Consider the following 20980-nt stretch of genomic DNA (forward strand, 5'->3'; position numbering starts at 1 on the left):
ACGCAGCCGTATTTGGAGTTGCACCGTACGCGCTCATTTTCGTCGTCATTGCGAGCCAAATGCATCGCAATTTACTACCAAGCAAGCTGCTGTCCTCCTGTCACCGGTGTTGCGATGCGACGAAGACAATCGCGCGTACGCCCCCCCCCCCCCCCTTTCCTGTCCCATCTCATGTCTTTATTTTTTCTTTTGCTTGGGTACAGATTTGCCGCACTTTGCAATGCGCTGTTAGTTTGCGTCCCATGAAACTGACGTCTTCCTCTGAAGCAAATTGCAGAGATCATTGCTGCCTGTGGCTTCGCAAGACGCAAAGCATGTGCGAGCTACAAGATTAATTGCAATAATACTTCGCGTCACATACAATTATCCACATTTCCATTGTTTGCGTATTAAATGTACTGCAGGCAAAGCTCCTGAACTGCGGACGCATGTACTTCTCTGTGCACACGCACTACTATAAGTGTGCACGTGCATACATTAGAACGGATATTAACACGAACTTCATCCTAGAACAACTCACACCAATGCAAAAACACAGGAGCTAATATAGCAACCCAGTGCGCACACGTATTACAAAGGCGCCTCAGCTGAATGCCAACAAGTTATAACTTTAATAATTATTATAATTGGTGTTTGGAGAAAGTAAATGGCGCAGTATCTGTCTCATATATCGGCGGACACCTGAACCGCGCCGTAGGGGAAGGGATAAAGGAGGGAGTGAAACAAGAAAGGAAGAGAGAGGTGCAGTTGAGTTTCCCCTTCCCGGTGGCGATGAGAGGAAACTACTTGATGATGAAATCGGGGTTTCTTGATGACCCGGTGGTTCTACTCGCAAACATTCACATTACTCAAGGAAAGGAGAAGGTTAACTATTTATTTACAGCATAGGTAAAAAAAACGAGAAGAAACAAAGCAAGGAGAAAACTATTTACATGACTAAATCGTGGATCAGACGAATTCAGCCCCCGCTCAACCCAGAGCGCTTGGTTTTAAACCCTCTGTCTCCGCCCTTAGCGGGGACAGCAACCAATAAGATAACAAACGACACCCCTCACCAATCAGTGGTCAGGGAAAGGAAAATAAGGTTTCCGCCAACTAATCACAGATTGGGGAAAGACTGCTGGTTAAACATTTGGGAAAGGAGAGGTTGCAATCAAATACACAAACAGCACAAACGCGACCACCCTCTCTCACGGCACCCACGGCCCAGCCGTTACCACTTTCCTATCTCTTTCGCACACGCGACAAAACGATCCCTAAAGTGTTTACAGAATACACCGCGCGAGACGAACACAGTCGTTACGGGAATAGTGGGTTTCCGGTCACTCGGCTAATATTCAGCCATATCTCGGGCGCCCCCGAAACCTCGTCAACCCCTTAACAACCACATGTCGTCAGCTGTACATGGTTAGCGTTTTTCCCGGCGGGTCATCCCCGTGACGGCGCGGCGTAAACGAGGACGTCCACCGCACGAAGGGGAAGCAGGGACGGGACGGGCCCCTTTGTTGGGGACTTCCGACCCCACTGGAGCGGCCTTCCTTGCGAACACAAGGCCAACGAGTTCGCGGAAAGGTCAGCGAACTCCACAGGTGCCGTAGTGGAGGGCTCCGGAATAATTTCGACCACCTGGGGATCTTTAACGTGCACTGACATCGCACAGCACACGGGCACCTTAGCGTTTTTCCTCCATAAAAACGCAGCCGCCGCGGTCGGGTTCGAACCCGGGAACTCCAGATCAGTAGTCGAGCGCCCTAACCACTGAGCCACCGCGGCGGGTTGGGCGCCTTAGCGTTGTAAGATTCAAGATATTTTCTTGGTGTTGTCGGTAAATCTTTTATTTCCGCTTTGTGTGCTTTCTCCTTTATTTTATTTCGCCACAGATTTCCCCACAGAAAATGAGGTAAACTTTTAAACTAACAACAAACTTAACAAGCGTAACTTTATTCTTATAAACTATTCGGCTGTCAGTGCAACTAGCGCTTGTTGAAATTAGCATTATTTGAGTCGCTTTGTAAGCGGAGGTCTCTACGCCTGTTCGCCCTCCTGCGGGCCTAATAAATGGCGGTGATGACTGCTTTTACAATTTCACTCTCCAGTTACAAAATTCTACTTTTTTAAAGCCCAAGGTTATACTTAAGAGAGAATTCTGTAAAAAGCCGGATTATTACATCTGAGTACAAATAAGCAGCTTAGCCCGCGATGCCTGCAGGAAATGGTTGTATAATCAAAAGAGCAGAGCTGGAACACTCTTAGTACTACAATGAAAGTAACGTTATCACGAATGGCATTCTGCCTCAATGGTGCTATCGACTGTGACAGACACGACTGTCTAGTCCCAAGAAGTGTTTCCGAATTGGCGAACGCTTTGCAGGAAATCCTTTATGCCAGAACCAAACTGGCGTATCCGGAGCTCTACTTAATCGGGCTGCATCTGAAACAGAATTTTGTCGGGTCTTGGGCTTATATTCGTGCTATCTGTTGGTTGCTCTCGAAGTCAGCTTCCGGCTTGTCAAAAATGAAAATTGCCTCAGCGCCTCTTTGAATAGAAGCGGGGCCTGGAAAGCACAGATATACTGGCCTTTTACTAGCTACTAGGTAACGGGTCCGCCAGCTGAATAGATGGAAATCTTTGCTTCGTGAATTCATGGCATTTATAGGGGATTAGCGCCGCGTGACTATGCTTTGTGTCATACACACAAACACACTCTAGAAGCCCGCCTCCTAAATGACGGGGTTCTTAAGCCGTAGTCCTATCCGACAAATAACATATCCCAACCAAGGGTTAAAACACCGGTCTATTCAGGCCTAAGAAAACTTATGACAACCAGGACAGAACTCGTGGAGCAATGAACAAAATACTGCGTTAGCATTACCGCGGAAATGTGCGTTAGCGCGCTAACGCACACCTTCACAGTAGCACTGTTCTACAATACAGAGATGGTCACGGTGGCTCCAGCAAGTTAACGCTAAGCTAACTATAACACAGCGTGGCATAAAGAAGGCGCTTCGGGTGATGCAGCCACTCACGCCAGGTGCTATCGTTCGCAAAAGTAAGAGCCCCCCCGCCAGCGCGTATGCCGAATCACGCCGTACTATAGTGTTCCTGTACATATGCTCCTGCAGAGAGCGGGCGCGTGTACCTTTGCTGCAGAGCCAGGAAGACTTCGCTTCACCAGCCATGGTCGGGTAACGTCTCGGAGGCTCGCCTGGTCACCGAAACAACGGTTTCCACGGACAGCTTAACCACGCCACAGAAGGCCTCCCAGTGAACTGCCCCGTGAGACTCTTGCTCACGCCCCACAGAGGGCACAAGATGAAAGTTCCGCATTATAATTAAAGCTTTTCGCAAGCCATGGTCTCGCCCGACGAGTAACACACCACAAGCAAGGGTAATAACACCGATTTATTCCGGGTTAACAAAAATGCGCCTGTCCGTGTCCCGAAACGGTGCGTGAAGCCACGGGCGCCATGAGCTCGACTACACATATCCACTCTCTGACTGCGCACATAGAGATCCGGCAGAAGACACACGATGCATATTCCTGCATGCCTTAATCCTATGCCTTAATACACCGTCGCTTCACGGCTGCAGCTGAAGCACAGTTGTAAAAGATAAGCCAGAGCTAGGAATTTTACACGTTGATCGGGAGTTTTCAAGAATTGCGAACACAATAAAAATTTAGCCCTATCTCGTGTAAAGGTCCTTTTTTTCCGCAATAGCTGAGTAATGAAGTTTTTCCCTGCCTATTGTGCATCGTAGTTGTTGTTGTAGAAAACTTCCGCGTCTTTCTGCCGACCAATGACGACGTATTTAAGGTGGGCTTGGGTCGTGTGATCTGTTAGCGTTGAATCAGTATTAGTGCAACTTCTTTATTATTATTCGAAATGTTCTCGCTGCTCAAGGCAGCCAGAAAGAACACAATACCTGACGCCGTCTGTAGAAAGCTAAAACGTTTTATTGTTCTGTCCGATTATTCTGCACAGCCTCGGGCCGGGAACAACTGGAAGTTCACGCTGAGAAGTTATATATATTGAGTGCTCGCGTCAGGTATAGGGTCTTCTTGATGCCGGCCTAACTGCAACACCAGTCCAATTAGCATGCTACCCTACTTCACATGTTATAGCAGTTGATGGAGGTCAACCTCTTTCTTCTAAGTGCATGAAAGTTAAGTCGTATGAGTCTAAAGGGCATAGCTAACTTCACCCCTGAATAAATTCGATTCCGTGTCTCAATAAACTATTTCCATGCAGTTATTAGGTTGCCATGGCTCTAAACTCTCGTATTGTCACTAGTTTTTCTGTCGCAACACTTTAAATACGTTACACTTGTCATAGTAACGATTTTTTATTGCACGATTCTCCAGACATCAGTGCAATGCAGCCGGCTGCCGGCCGCCACAAAAACGACGCTTTACTACATAATAATCTAGATTGCTCTTTCGTTCTAATCGGTGTAGACCTTCGACGAAACTGCGTTAGACGTTTATACTTCTTGAAAATCTGGGGCAGTGAAATGTAACGGTTCTCTTCTGAATTCATTATTTAATGCCTCTGCCATTCTGAAACCTTCCCTTCGGTATCGGAGACGACCAGGGACATTGCTTGCTGATTGCATGTGAGTTCTGACGTCATAAGCGTCAGTTACCAACGATAAAAGGGCAAAAGATGAGCCTTAAAAGAATCAGCGAGTCGTTCGCACGTGGGACCCTCGTCTGCAGCATGTGTTTGAAACCGAACAAGCAGAACAGAATCCAGCAACCTGTTGTTAGCGCAGATGCCGTTTGGAGATGCGATAAGTCCATAAGGTGTATATTTATTTCATTACGAGGGTATTAGAGTTCACGTCACGAGCAAAATCCGCCGTTCGATGTCACGAAATTCGCTTATTGCTCGAGACAGGTAATTTGTCCTTGCAAGGTTATCGCAACCTGTCCTGGTGACTACCCTGATAGGTCGAAAAAGTCACATGACCTTGCAACGGCATCATTACCCGACCACCGAGTTGTGGCCAACCTAGTTTAGTCTATGTAGCAACCCATAGATAGCATTAGAGTGCAGGTCAGGAGCAACCCGAGGTCGCCCGATGTCACGAAATTCTCTGATTGGTCGAGAGAGGTGAAATCAAAATACAAAATCAGAAAAGAATGTGATATATGCAAATATTGGTACCATCACAGCATTGCACATACCTGCTACTGCAGCCAGGAGTTCGAATATGGCGGTTGATGAACCGACAATGGCACGAAAATTTGCGTCAACACACCGAGAAGTTCCAACAGAACCTGCTACAAATGTGAAACCTAATGCAATCGCATTGAACTCTTAAGGTGACGTAAGCGTCCCCATAGTTTTTAAGAAACAGAAAGAGGTACAGAAGCAAGCGGCATGATCAGCAATGCTAAGAGGATCAATAGATAACCCCAAACTCATCACTACGCTCAGAGATTCAGTTAAGTCGTTCCCAACCAATTTTTGCCTGGAACTGCTCTTCTTTCCACCTTCCCTTTCCACTACGGTGTACTCCCTCGAGAGAGGATACGGATGACTGTCTGCTTCCCCGAGCATGCGTCCGGAAGAGAGAGTGGTCGCGTTTCATTTACCCTGCCGTTGACTCGGTAATTGCGTTCCTCCCCAGCCCGGAACTAGGCAGCGGAAGCGTTTAGGCCGAGGGCTAATTCATCTGCCTTTCATCGTAACCCACCGCCCTCCCTGGGACCTCGCGTCGTGTGCCATCCCGCTGCCTTGCCTCGCGATGCTTCTTCGTTTCGCTCTCGCCCCTGAATGGCAGTGTTAATATTCATCTCGTTGGCGATACCGTGCACTTTTACATGATTTCGTTCACTTAAGTGCCCCTAACCCTCTCTTGGCGGGCGGTAGTAATTGGAAGGGACGGGCTTCACCAGACGAGCCGCCATTGTTTCTTCTTTCGCCCGTTTTGTTTATATCTTTCTCGTAATTAAATTTTATCGGGGGCAGCATTTTGTAATCGTTGTTTTTGCGAACCGTCTTTCTTCCCTTCTACGATTAGCAGCTTCCCCCTCAGAAGTCACTCCCCATAGCTAGCAAGCTTTGTCAGTCGCAGGCTTTGCTATCAAAGCTGGGGCTGACCAGTGGCATCGAGGCGAAGAATGAATCGTGTAAAGAATTATTTAGAAAATCACAAGGACACCTAATTGCACTGCGTGTTATGAATGACATAGCATAAAATAAATCGGTGCCTTTACCGGAAGCGACGTGCCTTTCCTCCAGCCTGTAGGCGAATTTTATGACCGACGACAGATGTTTTTCCCCGGTGAGGCTTCTGACACTATCGCATTAAAAAAACACGGCCCGGATTCCTTTTTGCCTCATGGTGAATGCACGGGCGAACTTCCCCTTTCATTTTGATCATTGTATATGGGAATCTGCCCGAACAATCACCTTACGTCGCAACGCGAAATTCCACTTTCGCCTGGTTGCCAAAAAATCTTGAATGTCATCTTGGCGGACCATAGAGTGGCGCCCTCTTAAGGAAGGGAAAGAAGAGGAGAAGGGAGGATGCGGATTATCTATCACGATCGCTTTTCTTCAGAGAGTTAGTAACTCTACACTCAATCCTTTGACAAGGCTCAATGCTAACAGTGGTTCCCCACTACTGATGATTTGTACCTGGGACGCTGAGAATTTGTAGACCTGGGGACGAGAGTCAGCGTCCCACAACTCGAAAGCATTCCTTCACACTGCCATGAGACAGCATTGTAGGTCCGACGATGGGCAAGGCACAAAGATGTCGGTGCGATGCCTGCACTGGGCTTCGTGCTGACATCCTGGTGTCTTGTGCTGCAGATTTCTTGCGGTGTGTGAACTGCCGCGAAGGTCAAAACCTGCAAGGCGTTCTTTCTTTATTGTATACATAAAAATGGCCAATATCACAAACATGCCTGCTGTATTGTTCTACGCAGATGACGCTTCTTTTTGGTTGCCGTAACTTAGACGAATTTTCATGTCAACAAACAGCTGGGAGCTCAAGCTGGGCGGCTGCACGCCAACAGTTTCTAATTAAATATAGATATAAAAAATGTACTGCTCCGACTCAGTGGGATGTTGATTGCTTGTTGGTTAGGGGCGTTGTTCAAAAGCAGATTTTTCTATACCCTTTAGTGCAACGACGATGATTTATTAAAATTAACAGTACAGTTCAGATATACGAAGTTATTGTACCAGTGGCGCTCTAATCCAATAAAAAAAACTACTGTACTACACCTTAATAAATTCCCACATATAGCATCATTCTCTTGAGCGGAAATTCGCTTCCAATGAAAACTTCACGATCTTAAAGCAGTAGTAAAAGGTTAAATGGCTTGCTTTCAAATGTCCTCTTTTTCAAATGGCAGGGCTGTATTTAAAGGTGCGTGACATGCTCTCGAGGAATCGTTTGGCGTTAATTATTCCTAGGCATCGCACTGATTGCGGCCCCCAAACGAAAGATAATCAAAAAGCAGTATTATGCAGCGCATTATTCAAGTTTAATTTTTGTTGCCCAGGAAATTGTCAGTATTAATCAATTTCCAAAGAAAATTATCTCTAGAACAGCTCCGCGTAACAACAGGCGTGATTCATTAATTACAAATTTCACTCCTATCTCAGAGTCAAGGTCAGCTGTTTGTCCTAAATTCCATCAACGACTTCACTGCGCTGTCTTCATTTCTTTTGTGAAAATATGTATTTGGTCGCTTATTTCTCGTGTTTTTTTTCGTGAATTTTGCCGCCCAACCGATGGCGGGGTTTGGCCTTCTGCATGACTTACTTCCGCTCGTTTTTGTTGGGGAATATATGTTCATTTCCTTTGCATTTTTCCACCTGAACGACGTTTAGCTAGGCCTTGCTTACTGTATCACTGTTGCTCTATCGCTGTCTCGCTATCCTCATTCATATGTTGCTGCGTGTCGTCTATTCCATTGTGTTATGAGGGGTTAGGCCTCGTCAGGAGACATCGAAGTTTATTTTAGCCTTTCGCCGCGGACACCGTGGAACATTACCTGAATTAAATTTAATTATGAATAAATGCTTCAGTGATGTCAATTATCAACTCCGTGACAACATTTATCGCATATCACATTTATCACCAGAGCTGTAAGACAGTGGTCTCGAACAAACTATTGCTGTCATAGATTCCGCATCCAAAACAGGCCATTGACAACAGCCGCTTTCTTGTATTATGTCAGATCAGATCACAGGTGTGAGTTCCTAGCTTTAGAAGAAAACCTCTCACTTAATTGTCTACTGCTTTTGACACCTAAAGCGAAACTGACATTAAAATGACACAGTAGTGGTATCTTTTTTTTCATATTTAAATGCAGACAAATGTACTTATGTTATTCATAGCCACTATGTAAAAAAAATATCTACCTCTATGGAACGCTGCCGCAGGGTTAGCTGCTATTCCTCTTACTACAATATCATATTTTTTCTAGTACTCACAATGCGTCAGGGTGACGCCTGCGGTAGTGCAACCTTATCTGGCAAACCAACGGCTATTGGTTAATTCCCTCGAGACTCCTGTGCGCTATTGCTTTGGTTCAAATGTAAGAGAGGATCATTCTATATTAATAAATAAAGAATTATCGAAACGATAGGCGTCCCTTGCTGACATGCTGAGAATGAGCAACAGAGAAACTGAAATCACATAAATTAGGCAAAATGGCAAATAAATAAGGGAAAATGGATGGGGACAAATCAAAAAATGAGAATTAATGTCTCCGTCCCGCAAGCGGAAGCAGTTCCGCAGGCGTGAAGTCCCACCCTAAACATAGAGCCATCCACCAGGGCACCTGAATGAATAAAGTGTGATTCATGATGTGCAGAACTCTTGTATAAGTGATAAAAATTGGTGAACAACAGAGACCGTCTTCGTGACGATCTATAATCAAAGGAGTACAGCTAGAATTCGTCAGCAATTCGTGGTGATCAGTTTATTAATTGGACTTCTGGGCGACTGAGATAGACGGCAATATTTGTCTCTAGAAGGTCTCGTATATTTTTTCCTTACCCTCTGATCTGAACAAAAATGACACAAGAGGAGATATTTTGGTTTTCTGCAGAGCGAAGTAAGGCGCATTCTTTTCGAGGATGTGTGGCATTTCCTTGGCGTGCGAGATTCTATTTGTAATGACCACTGTTTCCCATCTTATTGACCTTCAATAGCTTTCACAGGAACCATAAAATGTCCTCTTACGAACGTACTGTAGCCGCAGTGCCCTTGCGTCACGAATAGTCTGTCCTTCTCGTGAGCCTAATAAAAAAAACCTCGCGCACTTTCAAGTGATGGGCAGTCAACCTGGAGCATAGTGCCTTCAGGGGAATCCTCTTTCCTACGCAAACCAATACGGAATTGCTGTCGATCAGAACGAGCGCAATTCTCGCACGCGTTGGGTCGTCATCATTGCGCCACAAGACTGCGTCCATATCCCGCACTACCAGATGGCGTGGAAGATCACTTCAAGCGACAGCGTCGAGGTCCGCTGCATGCTAAAGCGTGCTAGAGCTCTCGGCACTGCCCTCTTCTCAGCTTGTGCTTGGTGGCGTCTCTCGAATTGTTTGCATCAAGGACTGCTGATGGCGCCATTTGCATTTTCTTTTTCACAAGCCGTGTTCTCTAGTGTTGATATCTCTCTTTTGAAATGGGGTTTGTGCGCAAATATAACAGAGGATTGAATTCAGAGCGGGCGACGCAAAACTGCAAGCATGACGGCGGGCAGCGCAAAAGACAGCCATTCCAACAGAAGCGATCTCGTGCAGAGCGGTGGCGCTTGGTCTTAGCTCAGTCATCTTCCTCGGCGGTATCATTTTGTATCTCGTGTATTGTCGGGCCCCTCTTCAGTTTATGCATGCAGCACGTAAGCAAGTCGTTGCCTCACTGCTGTGGTGTAAATCCACCCCCCCCCCCCCAAAAAAACACAGTGCAATGTGGCATTTACCCCTTACACTCACTCCAGAAGCACCAGGCTGCTTTCTGCATAGTTGGAGTTAAAGCTTAGCCTTGGCGGCTCACCCCATCTACACAACGCAACCTTAAATTTTATGTGCGACTAAAATGTGTTTTTCTTTCTCTTCTCCCCCCCCCCCCCCCCCCCCCCCCCCCCGCCGCGGTGGCTCAGTGGTTAGGGCGCTCGACTACTGATCCGGAGTTCCCGGGTTCGAACCCGACCGCGGCGGGCTGCGTTTTTATGGAGGAAAAACGCTAAGGCGCCCGTGTGCTGTGCGATGTCAGTGCACGTTAAAGATCCCCAGGTGGTCGAAATTATTCCGGAGCCCTCCACTACGGCACCTCTCTTCCTTTCTTCTTTCACTCCCTCCTTTACCCATCCCTTACGGCGCGGTTCAGGTGTCCAACGATATATGAGACAGATACTGCGCCATTTCCTTTCCCCCCCCAAAAACCAATTATTATTATTATTATTATTATTATTTTATTATTATTATTATTATTATTATTTCTCCCCCCCCCCCCCCTCTCTCTCTACCTAGCAGCCTTCGCCGTAATTGGTAAGGCTTCTGTGCACGCTGCGATTGCTTATCCGTAAACCCTTGCACCACCGTCGTTTTACTAAACCTGGGCGGGCGGAACCCGTTTATACTAAACCTGAGCACTGTGGAACGAAGGTGAGAAAATTGCCTGTGACGTCCGTCTGTGAGAACATTCCCACGCAGCATACCACCTAATTCGCTTCTTTACTGCCGCTGTCGTTTATCCCCGGAATCGTTGCCTCTAATGCACTAAACCTGACTCCACAATTTAGAAAGCTAGGCTTTTTCATGCCATTTTCGTTGGTTCATTCAGAGTTGAAGGAGCCTTGCACCCCTTCTACGTGGCTTTGTAAAGGATGTAAGTTCGCGCTACTAAAGAAAAAAAAAATGAGGTGTGTCGCGCGCTTTTCCTTCAGAGAATTGTTTCGAATTTCAATGTATGCTAATTCCTGTAGTGTCTGATGCATTGAGCTATGATTGATATATTTCCAAGCTCGCCAGGCTTTCTTGTTGCGTTTGTTCATCAGAGTACATTGGTCTACAGGTTTCTCTCGTCGTTTATTTCGCTCTATTTTTGTGTTAGTTTTTATTCGAAGATCAATCTTAACTGGCCCAAGTGATGTTTGTAAAAACTCATTATAACCAATTGATTGATCTGATTGATTGAATTGATTGATTGATTGGATTGATTGATTGATTGATTGATTGATTGATTGATTGATTGATTGATTGATTGATTGATTGATTGATTGGATTGATTGATTGATTGATTGATTGATTGATCAACGAGCCGGCCGGCCTATTTTCTATATCTTTCGTCGTATGTACGTGTCCGGTATGGTCTTTATCTCTTCAACGTCGATTTCGTTCTCTTGTTTCCATGGGTTTCGGGCTTAGGCTTTTTTTCCCAGAAGCGCTTTTCACTCCTTGACGTAAACATTTGAGAGTCCATTATTTTGAATCGACCTCGTAAACTGCACTCGAACCCGCTCTCACGTTTGACTACTTCTTTTGTTCCCATCTGTTATTTTTTCTCTGGAGGCAAACGGAACTAGAACACAAAATGACCCAACAAAACTAAGCAACGAGAACAGGCGCAAGAAGCGGAAAAACATAGCTAGCAAAATATATAGCTGTGGCAATGCTTGTGTAGCTGTCTTGAACACGGAGAACGGCGGTTCGAGTTGCGTCCTACCTTGACCACCTGCCCGTTATCTCAGTCAGCTCCGAGCGAAGTTTCTTTGTTCTTTTGCTCCCCGGCCTTGCGAAAGAAACAATTTGCGCTAGCGAAGAAAACGGTGTATTTCCGGACCCCGGTGTTGGCGTTACCGGGACTGAGCTTGGCGGTTTGCGGGCTCTCGGCTTCTCTCTTTCTGTTTGTGACCAGAGACAAGGGTAGCTACTTGGCCAGTTTCGGAAGTAGCTTGAATTTGTTCGCTAATCTCCTTATACACCCATTTCCTTAACTACGTTTTTTTCTTGTACCTGGCTTGAACGAGCCAGCAGAACACTGTGCAGCTGAGTGTAGATTAAATTGAGGCACCGCTCAGACGTTTTCTTCAAACTCCTGACTTCAGATGAAATTGAGTTTTACCAGGAAAGAGCGAACGAAGGGAAAGAAATAAAATGTGAGATGAACAAGTAAAGAGAAACAACTTGGCCGCGAGTGCTCCCTGCGGGGCAGGACCTCAATTACTAGGTGCTAGATTTGTGCGCAATGCGATGTCCGATCCTTGAGTCGTTTATAAAGGAACAAGGAGCCGTGTAAAAGCCAAAATTTACTTTTCGATCCAACACGACGTTCCAGGAGCCTGTGTTTCGCCTCAACTCTCTACACCACCCCCGCCCTTATATCACCTCCCGCCCTTTCCTTCACCACTTCGTCTTTTTCAAAGTTCAGACATTTAAATCTGCACAAAGTGTCATTGTCAGATCCCCTGAGGAAGGAGTCCAGTAGGTTCCGATACGTTGAGTTTGAATGAAGCAAATTTCGATTGGGGACGGCGTCCATCTTTTTACAAGTTCAACCAAACACGACAAGGAATTATGTCGAAATGTTTAGTTTTCTTCTGACTGTCGAACACGACCCTACCTAAGAAGTGTCCGAAACTAGCTCTCCTCATCGATAGCTCTGCCCTCTGGTAATTTTGGAGCTGCTTTTTATCTACTGAAACTTTGCATGCATGCTGAAAACCAGCAAATTTCCATAAAGAAACCTGGCCGGCGCTACATTTCATACGCATCTATTCCCGGCCCTTGGGATATGCGCGCCGCTCCGCGCATAACCCTTGAAGCGAACACTCGCTGTGCTATCAACCGATCAGGAACATTCATTTTTTTCCGCGTTGTGCTACGTTGTGTGTTTTTACGTGCTATTTTACTTTTACATGGTCTCCATCTTCTTTTTCTTCTTCCAGGAGCGCCGGCTACGCCAGTCGAGATGAGTTCCTGAAGGTTCAGGCCGGCTCGCAGCGAAATTACGGACACCCCCTCCCCTCCTTCCATTCCCGACCCAAACGCGTGGCTGGGCCTTGCGAAACTCCTTCCACGGCTCTGCTGACGGTAAGCGGCACACTACCTGAAGATGCATTCCTAGGATAATATGATGCGCAAACAAAAACAAAGATAGATATACAGTCCGGCGAATAGCACGAGGGCACCGTAAAAGAAGCCCACGGGACGAGATGAGATTGGGCGAGAAAAACTTTCCGCCCCGTATGTTTTCTGCTCACTTTTCCTTCTTTTATCTGAGTGTGCGTTCTCATCTCTCAGAGAAGGATGGCATGCCAGAATGGCTGCCGAGGAGACTGTATACATATCCCGCTCACTTGCGCACGTGTTACTCTACAGGGGTGCACGGAATGTATTAGACGAGCTTTTTCGTCCCGAAATGCGGTTAAATACGCCTGTAAGCTAACAACGAATTGTCTCGCTTCCTGCTCGAAGTAGGGGCTTACATGTACGTTGGGAAAAAATGCGGATTTCTGTTCTTTATGCCATGAAACTCACTACCGGCGCATTACGGCATGAGAACGATATTCATTGCGGGATGACACCAAGCTCGATGAAAGAACTAGCGGGCAAAAAAAAATTACTGAAACTTCACTGAAGGCAATGTTTTGAAAATTTAACGCATGGGGACGCATATGACGGATAGGCGAGCGAGTAAATTGCTTTGATGGTCGCGAAGGCGAGTAATGTGGGAGCCTATAGAGTAGACGACCTGACTGCTACTACGTGTTGTACTGTTTGGAGAACGAAGCTTTGCTAACGAAGTAGAAGCCGAGTATCTATGAATCTTTGGAATGTTAAATGTAATCAGGTACAAACTGCGCAGGAATTAACAGTAACACGAAATAATTGTTTTCTGTTTATATATATATATATATATATATATATATATATATATATATATATATATATATATATATATATATATATATATATATATACATATATATATATATATATATATATATATATATATATATATATATATATATATATAATTCAAAGTTGAAAACGCTTCATTTAGCCACAGATTTATTTTGAGTCGACGTTTCGGACAGAGCCTGTCCTTTCTCAAGACTGAAGTTACAGGGGTCTTCTTCCTCTTCTTAAGGAGTTGGCACTGGCACACATGTACGACACATGAACAAAAGAAAAAAAAGGTGGCAAAGAATACTAGAAAAGATACAGATAGAAAGGGAAAAAAGGGGGAACAAATAAAAAAGAAAAACGTGTTGTACCCCGCCGCCCACCCCGAAGCCGCGGGGAGCCGACCCCGGACGAGGGAAACAAAAAAAAAAGGAAAACACGGAGCGGGAGAGGATAATGGCTACCCATCAAGGCAACAGAGCGGCGGCGTGTAAGGTGGACAGGAGCAGACGGTGGCGGGATCGCCCTACACACAAAAGTTAAAGACGCGTGCACTCGCGTGCCCCGTACACAAAGAGTAAACAAATAAACAGAATAAAATGCAGACAGGGTCGGAGCTTCCGTCATCTTGAACCACTCCGGCAGCCAGAGCCAAGGCCGAATCAGCGGCGCCGTGAGCTTAACTAAACACACGTGCACTGTGCATGAAAACACCCAGACACACAGCAGTAAAACATCCGAGCTCATGCCAGTGTCGTGTGGCGGCTAAATGACAATGGCGGGAGCATTTAAGCGAGTAAGGTGTACAGAAACAGACGGTGGCGGAATTGTCACACATATATAAATTGGAGACGCTTGCACTCGCGTGACCTGGCCAGAAAAAGTAAACAAATAAACAAAATAAAATGCAGACAGGACAGGAGACTTCCGTCATCTGTATATATATATATATATATATATATATATATATATATATATATATATATATATATATATATATATATATATATATATATATATATATATATATATATATATATATATATATATATATATATATATATATATATATATATATGAGAATGTCAACGTATCAGCGTTTTCTGTTTCCAGGTAAAAGGAAAGATAAAATACTTCTCGCAGATGCATATAGACATACAGATGAGTGTTGTATTTTAGTAGCTCAGGTGGATTTGCGCCTATCAGTCTACGTTACAGCTTGGTTTCATCACCCTCGAGCCTTTCGCAAGCTCTCGTCATGTCCGCTATTTTAGTTCCAAGCCAATTTTCCTATCTTTCTAATCCTTTATTCTCGCTGAGCGAAAACGTTACATCCGCTCCCGAGCGATTACGCACTTGCACGTTCAACTGGTTGTATTCTTGAGGTGCAGTCCTTCATTAAAAGGCTTCTCTCTCTCGTATCCGCAGCTCGCACACATAAGTAGTTCCCGGTTGCTCCTTAATCTGCTATGCTTTGTGCTCCCTCTCCCATGACATCGTAGCCAAGCTTTGCGCAACCTGACCCAAATAACACCTTACGAGCGCCGACCGCCGTGAAGATTAGTTGGGTGCGGCTTACAACAATGTTTGCATTTCAATGAGCTACCGGCCTGACCGGAGGCCTTTGCGTTTCGCTCAATGGCGTCTCATTTCTTACTGTCGCTAGGTGTTTCATGGTGCCCCTTATCCGTGAGATTAAGGTAATTTGCATTTGTATGCTGCTCGCGACAACTCTTTTTCACAACGTAACCTGTTTTAACCAATCATTAGGCACGGCGTCATGCGCAGCTCACTGTGATGCTTGAGGCTGTACGCTAACAGGCGGTGCGATCCACCATGATACCTCAATGATTATGGGGTTCAGGTCCTGAATACGACGTCATATGGTTGAATCCTGGCCGCGGCGGCAGCATTTCGATGGAGGCGAAATTCAAGAGCGCTCTGGCGCTGTGCAATGTCACTGCAGGTTAAAGAACCCTAGGTGGCGGCTGTGAACCCTGAACTCTCTAATACAGCGTTGCTCATGAGCTACCTGTAGCCTTGGGGCGGCAGCCACCACATACCGCCCTAGACTAAAAATCATAATGGGTGATGAAATTCATTCTTTAGTTATTATTATACACTGGATGTAGCGCTGGGCTCGAGCGACAGTAAGGGAGCCCATTTTTAGGTACAGTCAAAAATATATAGGCAACAATGTCCACTTCGGAACTGTTCACTATTACTCCTTCCGTGACCTACGAGGATCGGAACCACGGTCCTCGCCCCTCCGCAGCTCACGGGTTCCCAGTGGCCCTACATATCCAGTTGGGAAATTCGGTAGCTTTGAAGGATACACAAAAGGTGTTCCTTGTTTACCTGTGTTGATCTCTTCACAGTGCTTGTCAACATCGAATTTATGGAAATCAAGACAGCCTGTGCTCTAGGAATCGGAACGTGTACTCGCCTCAGGTATTCATTTCCATGCTTTTTACGTAGGAGCGCGGGGAATAGTCGGACACACGGCCGCGAGACTAACATTGTAGATTAAAGCTGAGGCAAGGCAAGGCCCAGTCAACCTGGGCTCTCTCCGCGGCGTCGTATGGTCTAGGCGAGTTTGTTGTTAAGAAGCTGTCGAGCAGTTTGCCCGCACAAGCGGTAAACATGAGCTTCGCGAAAACAGAGCAATGAGTCTGGTAGTAGGCTGCATTTTCTTTTGAAAGAAAAAGTGAGCACTATGACGTGTCATTTTGTGCCGCCTAAGGCAAAGCCAAATCTCAGAACGAAACTAATCCTTCTCTGCTCATTCTTTCTCTCTTTCGTCGAGGGAGCGAATGATTACTCACCAACTTCATAGATGGAAACTTTCAATCCTTCCGATCCTGCGGTTGTCGCCTGGCAGTTGGCTACTCAACAAAGAGAGAATGAGCGTCAGAAGGCGAAGAGAGCAGCGGAGACTGCCGAACAGAGAGAGGAACGCTTTACCAAACGGAGACGCAAGACTGCCGAGCGTAATACACGCCGCATAGCCGTCGAGATGGAGCTTATGGAAGGCGCCAGTCAACGGCAACTAACCGAAGAGGACGCGAAGGCCCGTCGTGTGACTGATCACAGCATTCGAGTTTCCGAAAGTGCATCTGCGACTCGGACATTTCAAGCGGACATGTCTCTCATTGCTAAACATACAGTGCCAACAACAAGCTCAGCCAGGGAAACGTACCTCCCACTACGTATATCCTGGCATAGCGGAGCTAAGCCACTGCCAATTTTTTATACGCAATGCTGCGCATGCAACGGCGTGAGGTTCGGGGGATGAACGGGGTGTGACGTCATACGAAACGGCGGCGGCGGCGAGCCGCGCGGTGTGACGTCATGCCAGATGGCGCCGCGAGCGCGCAAAGCACACAAACAGTCTCACATATCTCGGTGGACACCCGAACCTCGCCGTAAAGGAAAGGATAAAGGAGGGAGACGACGAAGCGTGCGGCGCACCCACTCCTCCTCCCCGGTTGTCATGGTAAGAGCGCATGCGCACAACTGTCCTCCCGCATGTACCGTGCTCACATATCTCGGTGGACACCCGAACCGCGCCGTAAAGGAAAGGATAAAGGAGGGAGGGAAACAACAAAGCGCGCGGCGCACCCTCTCCTCCCCGCTTGCCATGGTAACGGCGCATGCGCACAACTGGTCTCCCGCAAGTACCATGGTAGCGCATGCGCACAAATGGCGTCTCGCCTGTACCGCGAAAGGCTCGACTGGTAGCCTAGTGTAGCTCCCGCAACAAAATAGTTAGATAACACCATCTTCTTCTCTCTCTCTCCTTGTTAACTTTAGCGGTCAGTCATGTATCGTAGCCAGAGCCCCTCAGGTGAATCCAGCTTTGGCAGCTTCCGTTGGCTTAATTGCTGCTCATGACATTGAGAGAAGCCTTACGCAATACAAGCTCAGCAACGAGCTCTGCCTGTCTCGCCGACGAGTATGCAAAACAAGCCCGCTTCAGTGTTGTATAGCTCTTTCTGCCTCACCGAAATGTGGCAGTCAACCGTACGTGAACGTAACTGGTGCATGTAGCTCAAGGGTAACGTTTCTTCTTTATCATCCCCGGACCCCAACGATCGTAAAGTGTTTGGATCGGACGTTCGCCGATGAGCTCGGCACGATGTGCGGTGCATTTTATCGTCATCGCGGAAACAGCCCTTTATCGACCACGTACATCTCTTCCTCTCTCCCTTTCAATGGTGCCACTCTAGCCCGTAATACGCGCCTGTGTAACTGGACCAGAGAATTAGCCGATTCGAGTTGCGCCAGCGTAACATGGTACGGCCCCTTCTTTCCACGTGCGTCACTTTGTGTGAACGACAATAGTGGTGAAAGAGTCCGTGTTATGCAGCTGAGGACAATTGGAATGGAAATCGCAGAACTACGACTCAATCGGGTAGACGGCGCGACGCGGCTAGATTTCTAATGCGATTCGCGTGGTATACCGCGGATATTGTGTGCGCCCCGTGAAACTTGAGACACGGTGGCGGATGAACGAAAAAAAGAGAGCACGCCATCGAAAGGCGAGAAGAAAGCGTGCGATCAATTTGTCTCTCTGTGTCTGTTTTCCTCTCATAGGTGGGGCTACAATCCGTATCTAATTTCAGCGATTTGAATTGTATGTCTGCATGCGAAACGTTTTCACCAGTCTCGACTACGGGCTTTTTTGTGGAAAAGACCTAACTACCACAAAGCCAGCACTTATTCAACCACATGGCTCTTTCATTCTGGGGGGATTGCTGACAACAATGCACGTACACATGTATACATGCACGGACAGTGGAGTACGCTTTATGTGGCCAATATTTAACCTTCACGTGTCCCGCATTCACTAGTAGCTATGCTTGGTCCTGAACGCCGAACGCAGCTTACGAGTCCTAGTTCTTTTCTTTATTTTAATTTCTTAATACCGCCAGCGACATTTGTGGTAGTCAGGGCATCAGTGGTTTAAAGAATCCGTACACGCATTCTGCGCGGGAAAGTAGGAAACCACGAAAATATCAATTACCAAGGACAACGCAACACAACAGATCAATGCAGCTCGTAAATGACAACAAGCTAAACGCGTTACACCAACGAAAACGTAACAAAAATCAAATAGCGACCGAACAAGAGCACGAACAAACACAAACCCGCAACCCTCGCAGGCAAGTGCTGCCAGCAAATGAGAAGGCGTAAAGCGTTAGTAAGTTGGCGACGTCGCTAAGTAGCCCCTCGGATATCGTTGTAGATATAACGACCGCCAATATGCCTTCTTTTGCAATTGTGTCATTAAAATTCACTTACACTTCTGCCGAGGTTATGTTGTATTGTCGTATTCAGTTGTATAGCATATAGGAATGCAGCCGCATTTTTCTACATAGCGAATTCACTACGAAAAACATCTTCGGTGTTTGCTGTTTGTTCCGAGTCCCAGGAAAAAAATCAAGAAACCCTTTAGAGGGAAGGGCGCACGGGTGGCTTGAATAAAAACTTTTTCAGGCTAATCGTTACCTGTAAAGACGAATCAGTCCGAATCGAACGTTCTGACTGTGTGGTTATAGGTGTTTGCAAGAGCTCTAATAGTCTACTTTTCACCGCGAAGTTACACCTTTGTCTCAAGTTCAACGCATTGTAATCGAAATAAAAAATTCAGCTGCGCAATAAATGATTGGCACATGCTGACCTCTGTTGGAATGGCACTTACCCACGGTGGGTGACTGGCCCAGATATTTGCAAGCTCAAACAGGCGACACACGTTTATTTCGTTAAGTTAGGCAGACATTCGTTAAGTTTTGATTTGGAAATCATGGCATCACAGCTGCTTTTCATTTTTGCCGCCAGTACACTCCTTTTTTGTAGTAAAAAAAAGAGAGCATGTAGCCATCGACGTGGCAAACCCCGTCTAGACTACTGCAGCAATGCATTAAATCCCCTGAGAAGATGATTATGCTATAATCACTCCTTCGTGTTATCATTGCAAGGGCTCCTAAAGAGATCCATTTATTCTATCGAGGCTATATCTTATCCTTCTTCGTGTACTATTTGTTATCTCTCTTCTTCTAACTCCAACCCGACCCGGATGACATAGCACTCTGTGTTTTTCTTGTTCATCCAGGGTCATCAGATGGGAAACCGCGTACTTGCATTACAGCGCCTTTCCACAGATCTTCTTAAGGGAGCTCACGCATCTTACCGAGCCTGTCACTGTCTTCACCGTCTACCACTTCTTTCTTTTCCCCAAGCTCACCTGGATGGCATGGTTAATCCATACCCCTTACCTTCATGTCCACACACAGAATGCACGCTATCAAACACATCGGTGTCTGTTAGCGCGCCCATGTATACAACGCACTCTAACAAACACATCGACATTTGTTGAGGTCCAGGTAAGCTCTGACCTAAATTTCTAAGTGTTGTTATGACCAAAGTGAAATGTCCGGCGGTGGGCGAATGAACAGAAATTCGTGGAGAGAGAAAAGTGAAGATATGGATGTTTATTAAGTTATAGCATACGAGGAGCATGACTGGTAAAGTCACCGTTAAGTTAGCCTCTTGCAACTTTCTAATACCATCCACATAAGTGCCTTCACTTGCCTTCACACAAGTGCCTTCACTCATTTTGCCCTTGGGAAAATCGGAAATATTCGGAGAGAGTCCCCCCCCCCCCCCCCCCTCATGCGAATCTGGAAACTTAATCTTCATTCCTTGTTCCGTGTAGTTTGCAAGCGTGAAGAAAAAGAAAGTGAAGGTAAGGTTTCAATCGCCAGTTAGATTTACATCGATGCCGCACCAACTTATAGGTATAAATGCGCGAACTGCATGCCGTTCGATCGATATCACAACAAATGGGTTGCAAAACCGATTAAAAAAACGCGTCTCTAACGACCTGCCCATCTGTGAAACGTGAAATTATTTTTGCTTTATTATTCTCTCATTCGGCGACGTGTACGAATTTCATGCACCTCCTGTCTCCTATCTCCTCATTCATTCTGCGAGTGAGAAAACACGACGCGTACTTAACAGGTCCTTCTTAACAGGTCCTTAACAAGGACCACTACAAAGACATCGGGTTTCTGCGGTTTCTCAACATCTATCC

General features: G+C 46.2%; 1 protein-coding gene across 3 annotated transcripts in view; it reads left to right on the top strand.

The window, feature by feature from the left end:
• The window catches only part of LOC144128435 (dopamine receptor 1-like), a 385821-nt gene that overhangs the window by 213654 nt on the left and 151187 nt on the right, over positions 1–20980 (top strand). For all 3 annotated transcript variants that reach the window (XM_077661831.1, XM_077661830.1, XM_077661832.1), the window contains one exon: positions 12924–13068. The gene's annotated coding sequence lies outside the window, so the exon portion shown is untranslated. The remainder of the gene's footprint in view (positions 1–12923; positions 13069–20980) is intronic.

The sequence above is a fragment of the Amblyomma americanum genome, chromosome 4, assembly GCF_052857255.1.
Source record: "Amblyomma americanum isolate KBUSLIRL-KWMA chromosome 4, ASM5285725v1, whole genome shotgun sequence".
Lineage (NCBI taxonomy): Eukaryota > Metazoa > Arthropoda > Arachnida > Ixodida > Ixodidae > Amblyomma > Amblyomma americanum.